Source organism: Schistocerca cancellata, chromosome 1 (genome assembly GCF_023864275.1).
Source record: "Schistocerca cancellata isolate TAMUIC-IGC-003103 chromosome 1, iqSchCanc2.1, whole genome shotgun sequence".
In the NCBI taxonomy this organism is placed as follows: Eukaryota; Metazoa; Arthropoda; class Insecta; order Orthoptera; family Acrididae; genus Schistocerca; species Schistocerca cancellata.
The window spans coordinates 790,599,878-790,615,010 of NC_064626.1; the positions used below are offsets into that span (position 1 = coordinate 790,599,878).

The following is a 15,133-nucleotide window of genomic DNA, read 5'->3' on the forward strand; positions in this document are numbered from 1 at the left end:
ATAAAAGAGTGCTGCTGGTGGACTTTATGGAGCAAGCTACGACGATAACCGAGGAAGTTTATTGTGAAACTTTACGTCGTCTCCACAGAGCCATTCAAAACAAATGCAGAGGCATTGTTTTGATCCGTGACAATGCCCGACCACACAATGGCAACATGACAAAAGACCTCCTCAAAAAGTTTAAATGAAAAGTTTTTGAACATCCACCGTACAGCCCGGACCTAGCACCTAGTGATTATCACCTGTTCCGAGAACTGAAGTCATGGTCAGGTGGGCATCGCTTCGATACTAACGAAGAACTTCAGGACGCCGTCGAGACTTACCTGTCCTCACTGGCGGCAACATTCTTCGAGGAAGGCATCGAAAAGCTTGTGTCACGGTATGACAAGTGCCTCAATCGTTTTGGCGTTTATGTAGAAAAATAAGTTAAGACTTTACTGTACTTTTGGTAATAAAATTATTTTCTGTATATTTTTCTTTTATTTACAGCCAATCGGAGGTTGAAAAAAAAAAACAGCCCTCGTACGTTTATACTCTGCAAGCCACAATACGGTGTGTGACGGAGGGAACTTAACGTGCCACTCTCATTAACTCCCTTTCCTGTTCCATTCGCGTATGGTTCGCGGGAAAAACGACTGCCGGAAAGCCTCTGTGTGTGCTCGAATCTCTCTAATTTTTTATTCATGATCTCCTCGCAAGCTCTAAGTAGGGGGAAGCAATATATTCGATACGTCATCCAGAAACGCACCCTCTCGGAAACTGGACAGCAAGCTACACCGCGATGCAGAGCGCCTCTCTTGCAGAGTCTGCCACTTGAGTTTGCTAAACATCTCCGTAACGCTATCACACTTACCCAATAACCCTGTGACGAAACACGCAGCTCTTCTTTGGATCTTCTCTATCTCCTCTGTCAACCCGACCTCGTACAGATCCCACACTGATGAGCAATACTCAATTATAGGTCGAACGAGTGTTTTGTAAGCCACCTCCTTTGTTGATGGACTACATTTTCTAAGGACTCTCCCAATGAATCTCAACCTGGCACCCGCCTTACCAACAATTACTTTTATATAACCATTCCACTTCAAATCGTTCTGTATGCATACTCCCAGTTATTTTACAGAAGTAACTGCTACCAGTGTTTGTTCCGCTATCATACAATAAAGGATCCTTCTTTCTATGTATTGTCAACACATTACATTTGTCTATGTTACGGGTCAGTTGCCACTTCCTGCACCAAGAGCCTATCCGCTGCAGATCTTCCTGCATTTTGCTGCAAATTTCTAATGTTGCAACTTCTCTGCATACTACAGCATCATCCGCAAAAAGCCACATGGAACTTCTGACCCTATCTACTAGGTCATTTATATATATTGTGAAAAGCAATGGTCCCATAACACTCCCCTGTGGCACACCAGAGGTTACTTTAACGTCTGTAGATGTCTCTCCATTGAGAATAACATGCTGTGTTCTGTTTGCTAAAAACTCTTCAATCCAGCCACAGAGCTGGTCTGATATTCCGTAGGCTCTTACTTTGTTTATCAGGCGACAGTGCGGAACTGTATCGAACGTATACTGCGGCCTATACATTGGTGGTGGAGAGAAGCTGTCCTCACACTCGGAAGTGATGTCAGAGTGACGTGTATGTGTCCAGCAGCACATTACGAATAACCCCAACAGGGAACCGACACCAGCTTTTAACATGGCTGACTGGAACCTCGGAAATAGCAACACATTTCAGAAAAAAAAAACAGTCTGTTATTTTACACGCAGCAATTTAAGCTGTCCTCTTAGCTTTCTTTTAAACCACGCCCTTGAATATTGCGATATATACGGAAAAATGGCCATTATTTGTGACAATCAATAATACAAATGTCACTGCTTATCGTTTCCCTCGCAGCAATTTGATTCTTCGTTTTTTAATCAGACAGAAGTCAAGCTATCGAATACTGCAGAAGATACTTTTACACTACTGGCCATTAAAATTGCTACACCACGAAGATGACGTGCTACAGACGCGAAATTTAACCAACAGGAAGAAGATGCTGTGATATGCAAATGATTAGCTTTTCAGAGCATTCACACAAGGTTGGTGCCAGTGGCGACACCTACAACGTGCTGACATGAGGAAACTTTCCAACCGATTTCTCATACACAAACAGCAGTTGACGGGGCTTGCCTGGTGAAACGTTGTTGTGATGCCTCATGTAAGGAGGAGAAATGAGTACTATCACATTTCCGACTTTGATAAATATCGGATTGTAGCCTATCGCGATTGCGGTTTATAGTATCGCGACATTGCTGCTCGCGTTGGTCGAGATTCAATGACTGTTAGCAGAATATGGAATCGGTGGGTTTAGGAGGGTAATATGGAACGCCATACTGGATCCCAACGGCCTCATATCACTAGCAGTCGAGATGACAGGCATCTTATCCGCGTGGCTGTAACGGATCGTGCAGCCACGTCTCAAGCCCTGAGGCAACAGATAGGGACGTTTGCAAGACATCAACCATCTGCACGAACAGTTCAACAACCTTTTGCAGCAGCATGGACTATCAGCTCGGAGACCATGGCCGTGGTTACCCTTGACACTGCATCACAGATGGAGCAGCTGGTCAAATGTCTTTCACTGCAGTGTAGGATTTTTGTTCTTTGGTGTATTGTAGGTAACTTTGTAATATGAAATAAGAGTCTTTGTAGGAATCTTAGCTTCTGAAGTTAAAGGTTTTTGCTCTATTATTTCTTTTAACTCATGGGAAAAGTATTCTCGTGATGTGACTCCAAATTTCTTTTCATTTTATTAGCAAGCATGCTTACAGCTGATAGGACTTTGAAACAAATTACATACCGTAGTGTGGTCGTTCATTACCAACAGTTGTTGTTGTTGTGGTGGTCTTTAGTCCAGAGATTGGTTTGATGCAGCTCTCCACACTATTCTATTCGTCTCCGAATAACTACTGCAACTTACATCCTTCTGAATCTGCTTAGCGTATTCATTTCTTAGTCTCCCTCTACGATTTTTATCCTCCACGCTTCCCTCAAATACTAAATTGGTGATCCCTTTATGCCTCAGAACGTGTCCTACCAACCGATCCCTTCTTCTTGTGAAGTTGTGCCACAAATTCCTCTTCTCCCCAATTCTATTCGGTACCTCCTCATTAGTTTCGTGATCCACCCATGTGACCATTCTTCTGAAGCACCATATTTTGAAAGCTTCTATTCTCTTCTTGTCTAAACTGTTAATCGTCCTTTTTCACTTCAATACATGGCTACGCTGCATACAAATACTTTCAGAAAAGGCTTCATGTCACTTCATCTATACTTCATGTTATCAAATTTCTCTTTGTCAGAAATGCTTTCCTTGCCATAGTCAGTCTACATTTTATACCCTCTCTATTCCGACCATCATGAGTTATTTTGCTTCCCAAATAGCAAAACTCTTCTACTACTTTAAGTGCCTCATTTCCTAATCTAATTCCCTCAGCATCATCTGATTTAATTCGACTACGTTCCATTATTCTCGTTTTGCTTTTGTTGATGTTCATCTTATATCCTCCTTTCAAGACAATGTCCATTCCTTTCAACTGCTCTTCCAGGTCCTTTGCTATCTCTGACAGAATTACAATGTCGTCGGCAAACCTCAGTCATACTTCTGAATTTTCGTCTATTCATGTCTTTAGAGCAGGATAATAAATTCGAAACATCACGTTTTGTACTTGTAACCTCCCCCTCACTTATCGACCTTAATGACAGTGAAAAATTAAACCGCATGTACCTAATGGAAATTTGGGAAAAGCAATTCGTCACCGAAGTTAATCTGTCGGTAAAGAGGGAGGAAAGGGTTACATCTAAATGAAAGGAAAAATGCAAATGAAACTGGTGGAATTTAATTTTGAAAAGGGGTAAAGTTAATAAAGAAAGTAAATGTGCGGCCATTACGTTAACAATTAACTAGCGGTAATTAGATATTTGAGATTTGGGGGAAATTACGGTCGCCAGTCCTAAGGACAATTACTATAGTAACTGAAAAAGAAAGGTTATTACACATATAATTAGCACTAGAAGTGTGGCAACTGAAGGTTGACACGTTTAGTGTGAAAACCGTAAGTTTGTCAGAAGTAATAAATTTCGCTACACTCTGACTTAATTTAGCAAAAGAATTAATAAAACCGGAAAATCGAAAGTTAATTTAGTGACTGAAGTTAATAGTGAGCTTTCTTTCTGAAGCACATCGAAATTCAGTAAAATACGGTTAGTCTTGGACTATCTCAACAATCATTTCAAAAGCTATTTGAATGTACGCAATTTAGAAATAAGAGATTTAACTTTGAACTTGAATTAAACGATTCTGAACAATTAACAATAGTAAAATTTAGTACATACCAAGCTGAGCTGCAGTCACAGGTAAGCTAAAATACGGTAACAAAACTCGCACTCTTAATTTGTGCTTGTGTAATCTAAATATTGTAGCCAGCAATGAATGTCTTAACTGAACTTTGAAATTAAAGCAGTGAAATCGAATTATATTACTTTAATGCTGGCGTTTGAATTTCAATGACACTTGGGTTCATTTCGGAAAAGGAAGGGACCCTGCTTGGCAATGCAATTGGGACAATGAGCAACAAAGGCTCATGCTAAGTTGCTGTAATTTTGCGATGCAACAATTTTAAAAGTTTGAAAAGCTGAGGTCTGCCATACAGATCTAAAACTTTACGTGCTTCCAGTCTTCCTTGTTGGTTGATTGAAGGTTTGAAGCCGTCGATCGAGGAGGTGGCGACAGTCACTCATTGTCGGCCGTCGCTGTTGCAGAAGCTGGATGTTAGTGCGCCTTCTTCTCGACACGGTCACCAGACGAAACGGGCTCTTGATGTGCGCCAGCTAATGCTTCCCGTCCGCGACACCATGTCAGAAACTATCATCGCAAGTCGAGCGCAATAACATGCTGCCATACCCCGAAAGCGCGGCAACTCGCGGGAGCTTCACACAACACACCTGCTCCACTTCACCACCCCAGCCAGATTCTCCCTCTGCCCGCGCTCCACACGACAGAGTTAACACTACCAAAGATCCTAAACACTTTGGTTCTCCACACGACCTATCGATGTATTCGTTCGATAGCATAGTTTTCCCTAGGCCAGACCCAGCGTATAAATAAAAATAATATTTACAAAACAACCAATTGTACATCGACATAAATGCATATATATATATATATATATATATATATATATATATATATATATATATATATATATACACTCCTGGAAATGGAAAAAAGAACACATTGACACCGGTGTGTCAGACCCACCATACTTGCTCCGGACACTGCGAGAGGGCTGTACAAGCAATGATCACACGCACGGCACAGCGGACACACCAGGAACCGCGGTGTTGGCTGTCGAATGGCGCTAGCTGCGCAGCATTTGTGCACCGCCGCCGTCAGTGTCAGCCAGTTTTCCGTGGCATACGGAGCTCCATCGCAGTCTTTAACACTGGTAGCATGCCGTGACAGCGTGGACGTGAACCGTATGTGCAGTTGACGGACTTTGAGCGAGGGCGTATAGTGGGCATGCGGGAGGCCGGGTGGACGTACCGCCGAATTGCTCAACACGTGGGGCGTGAGGTCTCCACAGTACATCGATGTTGTCGCCAGTGGTCGGCGGAAGGTGCACGTGCCCATCGACCTGGGACCGAACCGCAGCGACGCACGGATGCACGCCAAGACCGTAGGATGCTACGCAGTGCCGTAGGGGACCGCACCGCCACTTCCCAGCAAATTAGGGACACTGTTGCTCCTGGGGTATCGGCGAGGACCATTCGCAACCGTCTCCATGAAGCTGGGCTACGGTCCCGCACACCGTTAGGCTGCCTTCCGCTCACGCCCAAACATCGTGCAGCCCGCCTCCAGTGGTGTCGCGACAGGCGTGAATGGAGGGACGAATGGAGACGTGTCGTCTTCAGCGATGAAAGTCGCTTCTGCCTTGGTGCCAATGATGGTCGTATGCGTGTTTGGCGCCGTGCAGGTGAGCGCCACAATCAGGACTGCATACGACCGAGGCACACAGGGCCAACACCCGGCATCATGGTGTGGGGAGCGATCTCCTACACTGGCCGTACACCACTGGTGATCGTCGAGGGGACACTGAATAGTGCACGGTACATCCAAACCGTCATCGAACCCATCGTTCTACCATTCCTAGACCGGCAAGGGAACTTGCTGTTCCAACAGGACAATGCACGTCCGCATGTATCCCGTGCCACCCAACGTGCTCTAGAAGGTGTAAGTCAACTACCCTGGCCAGCAAGATCTCCGGATCTGTCCCCCATTGAGCATGTTTGGGACTGGATGAAGCGTCGTCTCACGCGGTCTGCACGTCCAGCACGAACGCTGGTCCAACTGAGGCGCCAGGTGGAAATGGCATGGCAAGCCGTTCCACAGGACTACATCCAGCATCTCTACGATCGTCTCCATGGGAGAATAGCAGCCTGCATTGCTGCGAAAGGTGGATATACACTGTACTAGTGCCGACATTGTGCATGCTCTGTTGCTTGTGTCTATGTGCCTGTGGTTCTGTCAGTGTGATCATGTGATGTATCTGTCCCCAGGAATGTGTCAATAAAGTTTCCCCTTCCTGGGACAATGAATTCACGGTGTTCTTATTTCAATTTCCAGGAGTGTATATATATATATATACAAACAGTAAAACAATTACAATATATAAAGAGACAGAAATATCATATCTTCAGGTAACAAAATAAAGGAAAAGAAATTATAGTGCAATAGATGGAAATAGGAGGATATGCATTTCCGGCGTTACATTCTGACATTTAAAAATTTGTCCATGGTGATATAGAAACACAAATTACAGAAGACAAACAACAATTAAAAACGATCTGCATTTGACAAAACAAATCCTCAACTGATTGTTACAGAATAAAAACAAATTAGTCACGTGGTGAGACACGATTGCTATCTACCACGCTGCAATAGTAACAGCATTTAACTTTTCTACCACATTCTTTGTTCGTTTACTCAGAAAGCAAGTAAACGAAGTTAATTATTTTTATGAAATCACCACGATGCTCCTGGGAGGCGCGACGCACAGTTTGAAAAACCCTGACCTGTACGGCCAAATTTCATTAGCTTCTCGAATAGTTGTTTATTAAGTGAATGGAGGGCAGACGGTTGCAAGTGTAATGGAAGTGTAATCGGCCTTGTGTAACGTTTATGTTGGCGAGTGAATAGTGGGCAGACACATCCCCAGTCGCAGATGAAATTTGCTCTTAGTTCTTCCAGACTAATTAACGGGAATGAATTGAGCTCTATTGCCAGAAAGACAGAGTATTAAGCATCAGACGTCGACCTCCAGCTACGCCATCGTCTGGGGAACTCCATGCACATTCCGCCTTTACTTGTTCGCTTGACAACGCTGTCGCGCACATACAAACAATACTTATGCTCGGATCTCTCAGATTACATTTCACAAGCCATTAAAAGGGTTGCAAAAAGTATTTATAACAATGTTGCTGTAGGCTCTTAAGGTAAAATATAATAGTATATGAGTTAATTACGTTTCACTACACGCATGTGTTTATCAAGCTATGTTGAACGTAAATTGCAAACGGAGCACATACAGTTCGTTCACAACGGCCTCAACGAGGGCGGCTTTGGACCTAATTCTGTGTCTGCTGAGTTATGTGATCCACACATGGGTACAAGGAAGACAAACTGATTTGGCCTCACCATAATTTTCCCAGACTGTGTCTTCACGACTCATCGATCCAAGGAAAAAATAATATTCCGAACTTTATGCAATCCGAAGAGTGCCAGAGCAGACGAAACGTAATCTAGCGCAAGAATTCTTCCTGTTCTCCGAGTACTGTGTAGGTTGTTCAGTAGCTGCATTCAAGAAGAAAAGAAAAAACAGAAGATCTCCTTCACCTGTTACAAAGACAGGGAAAGGTGATCCCGTTCTGTTAGGTACCGGATAACGGTTGTTTGTTGTTGTTGTGGTCTTCAGTCCTGAGACTGGTTCGATGCAGCTCTCCATGCTACTCTATCCGGTAATCGGAGGTAATGAGTATGCAGATACCTTAGCCAGGAACGAATTTTCTCCCTGGAACGTAATGTGCGCTGATTTGAAACTCCCTAGCACATTAAAAGTGTGAGCCAAACTGAGGCTCGAATATTGGACCCTTCCCTTTCGCGGGCAAGTGCTCTAACTGTGGAGCTATCCAAACACGACACGACTCCCCCCCCAGCCCCCTCCCCGCCATCCAGTTGGTAGAGCACTTGCCAACGAAAGGCAAAGGTCCGAGGTTCGAGTCTCGTTCTGGCACACCGGTTTATCTGCCAGGAAATTTCACCATAGCCAATGTATGACAAGCAGACCCCTTCAGCTTACTACGGACATTCCGTGTACGACAGGACAAGTCTATCACAAATTTTAACATTTATTGACAGTGGCACTAGTTGTCCATTTGCTGCTAGAAAGGAAATTTTAATGTTTATCATTTCAGCTGTTCCTTTTACATGTTTTCATAATGAGCTGTACGTCAGATACATGTGAAAAATTTTTAGATCTTTCTTTCCATCATTTTTCCTTTGACGAAAAATAATTTTACCTCAAGACTTCCACCGCAGTTTCGTGTGTGTATTTTAATGGATAGGGAAATTATATGAGTTCTCAACTCGTCTATGTGGTACAAATATTTGAACTGATGGTAATGACCCAGTTGGTGGCCTACCTAGCATCAAAACTACGAATAAATGACATTTTGCTGAAGGGTAATGGAGTTCAGATTTTCATCATAATAAGTATAAGAGAAGATGATGTGCATCGCGAGCAGCTCAAGAGCAGTACTGAGACAGCGGTGGATCTCGCACCACTTTTTGCCGACGAGACACAATACTTACGTAGTGAACACGTCGCTGTGACTGCGTAGACATGGTGGACCTCATCTTTCCAACGTATGAATGCATTTCCTCGACTCGCTCAGACCCGTGGAGAGCCAGATGGGCCATATGCTGAGTCTCTTGCAGCCCTCTGACTTTGCTACAAAAATGTGCTACATATCTTTACTGTTTTTGAAGGTCTGCATGTTAACTGTGAAACAATGACGTTGACAAAAAAGCAATCTTTAGTATGTCATTTGAGTGTAACAATCCGACTGACCTTCAAAGGAGAAATCATAAAATAGAAAGGCTCGAGAATTGAAGCATGCAGAACTTGAGTGCTAATTTTTATTGATGAATGTCTATATCTGAGTGACGCAAATGATCATCAATTTAAAAAATGCATAGAGACATAACTTTACTGACCCTTGACACATCGTCCATACACATGAACTTGTGTATCGGCACTAATATATTTATTTATTTATTGCCTGATTAGTATGGTTCAAATGGCTCTCAGCACTATGGGACTTAACATTTGAGGTCATCAGTCGCCTAGAACTTAGAACTACTTAAACCTAACTAACCTAATGACATCACACACATCCATGCCCGAGGCAAGATTCGAACCTGCGACCGTAGCGGTCGCTCGGCTCCAGGCTGTAGCGCCTAGAACCGCACGGCCACTCCGGCCGTCGCCTGATTAGAATTGTGCGCCTGTCTATCGTTCTCGGCATCTTATATGCTGCTTTCCTGGCAAATGCCAAATACGTAATTACCAAATTATATGTCAGTTTTAATCAGTTTATTAATTTTGGATTGATGTAGCGTACTTTTCAATGGCAATGTGCTTAACAGTGTTATCTTCTGTCACCCGAATAAAACGCAGTTAGTGTCAGCTTGGGATAACATAAGCCGTAGTACTCTAGAATAGCTAGTACAATGTCAACTGCAATTTAAACAAATGGTATGTGTAACATCCACGAGATAAATTTTAGCTACAGTGCGACGAAAAGAAATTATGCCTGTAACAGTTACAAACATTATCTATTCGACATATGAAAAAATAGTGAAAACGATGATAAATATTAATTATTTATATAATATTCTATGATGTAATTGGACATATCGATGTGTATCATACAAAGACAATGATAATTGTAAATTTCTTTTATGATCTGCGTTTGTCTTCCTTTGTTTTTACCTTTTGTTGGTTGGTTTTTCTAGGTTGCGGACGCCTAAGAAACTGAGGTCTGTTAAGAAATTATAATTATTTGTTAATTATTACTTGAGAATAGAGTTCATTATTATTATAAATATGAGTGAATAATTATTTGTAACTTTAATTCCTCTCTCAGTAAGTGTTATCTGTGTTAATTATTTCTTTCCGCTTCAAGGAGCGCAGCCATTGATGATAGCGATTTGTATCGCGTTTTTGTCTGTGTTTTCCTTAGAAACAAATCAAATGTTTGCTTGATGAAGTCTAAAAAGTGCACAATACGAAAGTAGAGTTTATAGAGTTTAATAAAAATTCCAAATACTTACTTATTTGGTCTAACAATAGAAAGTCTCTATCAATTGTCTGCCGCCATCTTAACAATTATCTCAGCGGCAAATTCAAATTACGCAACTCTGCAGACATAAATGCCGAACGTAATACAAATGTGTAAAAATAAATGTGCACCGGTGTTCCCGAACTCATTTTAATGAAAATAATTCGAATCAGATTGATTCTTTAAAAACAGTGCTCGTAGCACGATCCTTATAACAAACTTTTCTAGCTGATGTATGGAGCGAAATTAATTACGCACGAGTAGCGAAGAATATTGTTTCAGGTAACATACGTCAGTGTTGTGCGCGGCTGATATTCGGTGGTTTTAATGATCATTTTGCTGAAGTTAACTATTTCCATCATAATCAATAGTTGTATAGAATCTGTTGTATGAACTGTGATTTAGCGACACTTACACAACTTACAGACAACACTTTAACACATCGTTAACTTGGAGTTCTTTAGCAACTTGACCAATTCTTTAGCCGGGAGAAAATTTATTTAGTATTTACTCAATGTAATGAAATAAGATTGTCATTTTCGCAGTTTTCGGTTTATTCACAACTGACACTACTTAACTCATTTTGTCTGGTCCCTTTAATCCCACAAACCAACCAACTTAACTCATTTATGACACTACATACGTCCTTCCTGACTTTCCTATATTTTTGTATAGTACTGAATGCAAATTAAACTTGCCATCGTTTCGATTCGAACGATCGATATAGGAAAACGGAAGTTGTGAAGCTCCCGGTAATTCACCACGTAAGGAGGCGAAGTTTGTTGCTCGATTTGCGTATGAATTTACTAAATTACGCGCGGATCGATTTTCTCCACTTCCTTATACATCTGTTAATTGGCTGTCCCATCGAGTCGCTGTGTGACGAGCATCTCGTAATGTGTCAGTTCATACGTGATTCGGCAAAGGTGGTCTATGCCGCAGCAGCAGAAGCAGGAGGTTGTAGACCCATGCCTACGCTGCAACAGCTGTTCCTCAGCCGTAAAGCTGTACCTGTGGCCGCCCGCACGCGATGAAGTCCTGCCTAACACGGTGAATCTTCAACGGACGCGCTGTCGGCAGAAGACGGATCCTGACAGGAGTTTTCACTACCTGACGTGCTGATAGGCAACCGGTTCACACGCGTCAATTTGGGACTCTAGAAGGGTGACACATGGCTACAGGAAAAATTCTCCGTCTGTCACATGGGTGGCGATCAAATCAATGAAGTGTTGAAGTGTTGGAATAAAATAATTTTGTGTATTAGGCCACGTCACTGTAAAACATCAAAGCAACGTTACGACGGACTCCGCAGCAGTCTTCTAATCAGCATGAAGCTGGCAGTGGAATCATATGGACTTTTATCAGTAAAGTTTGTCATTTTGGTGATATTGCGCAGTAACGTAAGTCAACTGCCGACTTTTACTGCAATTAAAATTTTAACAGAATCTTCCGTCGGTTCTTTGTAGAAGAATATTGTTGTTGTTGTGGTCTTCAGTCCTGAGACTGGTTTGATGCAGCTCTCCATGCTACTCTATCCTGTGCAAGCCTCTTCATCTCCCAGTACCTACTGCAACCTACATCCTTCTGAATCTGCTTAGTGTATTGATCTCTTGGTCTCCCTCTACGATTTTTACCCTCCACGCTGCCCTCCAATGCTAAATTTGTGATCCCTCGATGCCACAGAACATGTCCTACCAACCGATCCCTTCTTCTAGTCAAGTTGTGCCACAAACTTCTCTTCTCCCCAACCCTATTCAATACCTCCTCATTAGTTACGTGATCTACCCACCTTATCTTCAGCATTCTTCTGTAGCACCACATTTCGAAAGCTTCTATTCTCTTCTTGTCCAAACTAGTTATCGTCCATGTCTCACTTCCATACATGGCTACACTCCATACAAATACTTTCAGAAACAACTTCCTGACACCTAAATCTATATTCGATGTTAACAAATTTCTCTTCTTGAGAAACGCTTTCCTTGCCATTGCAAGTCTACATTTTATATCCTCTCTACTTCGACCATCATCGGTTATTTTACTCCCTAAATAGCAAAACTCCTCTACTACTTTAAGTGTCTCATTTCCTAATCTAATTCCCTCAGCATCACCCGACTTAATTTGACTACATTCCATTATCCTCGTTTTGCTTTTGTTGATGTTCATCTTATATCCTCCTTTCAAGACACTGTCCATTCCGTTCAACTGCTCTTCCAAGTCCTTTGCTGTCTCTGACAGAATTACAATGTCATCGGCGAACCTCAAAGTTTTTACTTCTTCTCCATGAATTTTAATACCTACTCCGAATTTTTCTTTTGTTTCCTTTACTGCTTGCTCAATATACAGATTGAATAACATCGGGGAGAGGCTATAACCCTGTCTCACTCCTTTCCCAACCACTGCTTCCCTTTCATGCCCCTCGACTCTTATAACTGCCATCTGGTTTCTGTACAAATTGTAAATAGCCTTTCGCTCCCTGTATTTTACCCCTGACACCTTCAGAATTTGAAAGAGAGTATTCCAGTCAACATTGTCAAAAGCTTTCTCTAAGTCTACAAATGCTAGAAACGTAGGTTTGCCTTTTCTTAATCTTTCTTCCAAGATAAGTCGTAAGGTCAGTATTGCCTCACGTGTTCCAACATTTCTATGGAATCCAAACTGATCTTCCCCGAGGTCGGCTTCTACCAGTTTTTCCATTCGTCTGTAAAGAATTCGCGTTAGTATTTTGCAGCTGTGACTTATTAAACTGATAGTTCGGTAATTTTCACATCTGTCAACACCTGCTTTCTTTGGGATTGGAATTATTATATTCTTCTTAATGTCTGAGGGTATTTCGCCTGTCTCATACATCGTGCTCACCAGATGGTAGAGTTTTGTCATGACTGGCTCTCCTGATGCCATCAGTAGTTCTAATGGAATGTTGTCTACTCCCGGGGCCTTGCTTTGACTCAGGTCTTTCAGTGCTCTGTCAAACTCTTCACGCAGTATCTTATCTCCCATTTCATCTTCATCTACATCCTCTTCCATTTCCATAATATTGTCCTCAAGTACATCGCCCTTGTATGAACCCTCTATATACTCCTTCCACCTTTCTGCTTTCCCTTCTTTGCTTAGAACTGGGTTGCCATCTGAGCTCTTGATATTCATACAAGTGGTTCTCTTCTCTCCAAAGGTCTCTTTAATTTTCCTGTAGGCAGTATCTATCTTACCCCTAGTGAGACAAGCCTCTACATCCTTACATTTGTCCTCTAGCCATCCCTGCTTAGCCATTTTGCACTTCCTAACGATTTCATTTTTGAGACGTTTGTATTCCTTTTTGCCTGCTTCATTTACTGCATTTTTGTATTTTCTCCTTTCATCAATTAAATTCAGTATCTCTTCTGTTACCCAAGGATTTCTACTAGCCCTCGTCTTTTTACCTACTTGATCCTCTGCTGCCTTCACTATTTCATTCCTCAAAGCTACCCATTCTTCTTCTATTGTATTTCTTTCCCCCATTCCTGTCAATTGTTCCCTTATGCTCTCCCTGAATCTCTGTACAACCTCTGGTTCTTTCAGTTTATCCAGGTCCCATCTCCTTAAATTCCCACCTATTTGCAGTTTCTTCAGTTTCAATCTGCAGCTCATAACCAATAGATTGTGGTCAGAATCTACATCTGCCCCAGGAAATGTCTTACAATTTAAAACCTGGTTCCTAAATCTCTGTCTTACCATTATATAATCTATCTGAAACCTGTCAGTATCTCCAGGCTTCTTCCATGTATACAGCCTCCTTTCATGATTCTTGAACCAAGTGTTAGCTATGATTAAGTTATGCTCTGTTCAAAATTCTACAAGGCGGCTTCCTCTTTCATTCCTTCCCCCCAATCCATATTCACCTACTATGTTTCCTTCTCTCCCTTTTCCTACTGACGAATTCCAGTCACCCATCACTATTAAATTTTTATCTCCCTTCACTACCTGAATAATTTCTTTTATCTCGTCATACATTTCATCTATTTCTTCATCATCTGCAGAGCTAGTTGGCATATAAACTTGTACTACTGTAGTAGGCATGGGCTTTGTGTCTATCTTGGCCACAATAATGCGTTCACTATGCTGTTTGTAGTAGCTAACCCGCACTCCTATTTTTTTATTCATTATTAAACCTACTCCTGCATTACCCCTACTTGATTTTGTATTTATAACCCTGTAATCACCTGACCAAAAGTCTTGTTCCTCCTGCCACCGAACTTCAGTAATTCCCACTATATCTAACTTTAACCTATCCCTCTCCCTTTTTAAATTTTCTAACCTACCTGCCCGATTAAGTGATCTGAAGAATATTATAATAAATCTGAAGAATATTATATAATATATAATATATAATATATAATAAATCTGAAGAATATTATAATAAATGAAAAGCACCAGTTTCAATAGTTAAGGCTTTCTTTTAACTGGTACTTGTATTACTCTTCATGTTTAACACCCCTTGTAGTTGTCTAATCAAGTATTGTTCATATTTTACTTCGCTCATTTATTTAATGAAAACTGTTACATAGCCACTGCTTTGATTATAACGTTAATGTTAAAATGCAGTACCACCACATTCTCAAACTGTAGGTTCCTTCAAACACCTCCATTCTCTTGCATTTATTTATTTCTGTTTATCTTATTGATATTGCTTAAGTTCCGTATGTATTC

General features: G+C 41.6%; 1 protein-coding gene across 13 annotated transcripts in view; it reads right to left on the reverse strand.

The window, feature by feature from the left end:
- LOC126187542 (putative thiamine transporter SLC35F3) overlaps nucleotides 1-15,133 on the reverse strand; it is a 653,727-nt gene that overhangs the window by 342,681 nt on the left and 295,913 nt on the right. The window lies entirely within an intron of this gene.